The following is a 2030-nucleotide window of genomic DNA, read 5'->3' as shown; positions in this document are numbered from 1 at the left end:
TATATATAAATATAAATATACGCACACACACTCACATGAACATACATAGAAGCTTTCACTGGCAAACAGGTGTAAGAATTTCTAATTATTTCTTTACTACGTTACGTCAGTGATGTGTTAAAGTGGATAAATTCGGGTGTTTTCACGACAAACGGAAGTGACCAGACAATCCAGGCAGTTATTTACGGAAATCGAATCAAAGGAGAACAATAAACAACATGAGAGAGTTTTATGTGTTTTTTTGGTTTTTTTAAGTTGAAATAAGAAACACTTCTTTAAGGTGTTGAAGTGGAAATTGCAGAGACGCAATACAGACTGTTTGTGAGAAACCAGTTTCTTGTTTGTAGGAAGAATTTTAAAAATTTAGAGAAAGAGAGAAAGCGAGAAGGTATACACACCCACTACACAAACACACACACACACATATATATATATGTATATGCAATCATTCACACATATTTGAATGCATGTGAACTCATACATTTATATAAACATACATAAAGATCTACAAATACGAATTTATAAAACCATTTACAAGTGAGAATCTTTTATGGGAAATTCCTGAAGCAGAAAATGTTGCTGGTTTCAGGTTTTTCGGATTTCGAGTATTTTTTTTACTTGTATCTAAAATGGGACAGCTTGTGAATAGGACTCGTATATAAACACATCATATTTTATAGCTTATACACACCTTGAATGTTGTTTTATATAGATTTTTAACTTTTCAAACGTAATACCATCAACAAAGTGAAATATCAGCCTCCGCCTACAATGTCATATTTTGCTTAGAAGGTTTACACTACACGTCCGCTGTTTGTATTTTATTTTTGACTCGACAGGTTTTAGGCTTTATGTAAAATATAAAAACAAAGCATTGGGAAAGATTCCATGGAAATAAAATGAAAAGCGAAAAACGTCAGTGATTTATTTTTAAGACAATGTAGAAATAACGACTTTGGTTCTGTTTCAGATGTGGAGGTAAATTCGGATCTTGTGTAAAAATAATGTTTTGTGCTTACAATATATATATAAATAATATGATCATGCGGCCCCAGACTTTTACCACTGGATAAGGTACGATGTACTTGAAGGAGAGAGAGAGTCTGTCATCGATGACGTCACAGGGAGCTGGAAAGTTCGGGAAATTATCAACGTCAACGTAAGAAGTCGTGTTTTAATAAAAAGGTAACAGAACTTCGAGATTTTTGAATAGAAACAAAACATGGAATTTAATTACAGGTAAATGTAATACATAACTGGAAATGCTAGCATTATAATTGTGGCAAGACAATGGTGCCAGTGTTATTTGAAAACAATTCGAATATCAGAGATTTGGAGGTTTCGGTATTTCGGATAAAGGATTTACAACTGTATATGTATACATGTGTGTGTGTGTGTGTGCGTGTGTGTGCGCGCGCGCGTGTAAGCGCATGTGCGTATGCATACATCTCTGCATGCATACATATACACAAACTCACAATATACAATATATAATCTGCCCTGTTTATAATTATACCACATGTTAGACACACACACACACACACACACACACACACACACACACACATATACATACATATTTGTGTATTATATGTGTGTGTGTGTATGTATATATGTGTGTGTGTGTGTGTGTGTACATACATAATTCACCTGAGACCTAGGAAGACATCACTTGACATTCGTATCTTTGTATCTTTGTAGTTTCTTACTCAGACCCTTCAACAAGGCAGCAGGGGGCGCTTCTTTGTCATAATAGTTCTTAATTAGACTGACAGGTGGCGCTAGATGTCATCATGTGGTTGTTAATTATTTCTGCAAGCGAAGAGAATCGCTCCAACATTATACACACACTTAATTATGATTGTCTCTCGAATCCAATTGTGGCCATCTCGCCTTTATTTATGGACCCCCCCCCCACTCCTTAAAGTTTATCTTCGTTCTCAGATGAGGCATATTAATGTCTGACACTCGGAAAGGCCCGATGCCTGCAAGTTATTTTGAGTAGGTCGCTCACCGATGTCTTTAAACCC

Source organism: Octopus bimaculoides, chromosome 7, assembly GCF_001194135.2.
Source record: "Octopus bimaculoides isolate UCB-OBI-ISO-001 chromosome 7, ASM119413v2, whole genome shotgun sequence".
Taxonomy (NCBI): Eukaryota; Metazoa; Mollusca; class Cephalopoda; order Octopoda; family Octopodidae; genus Octopus; species Octopus bimaculoides.
Note: the sequence above shows the minus strand (reverse complement) of the source record.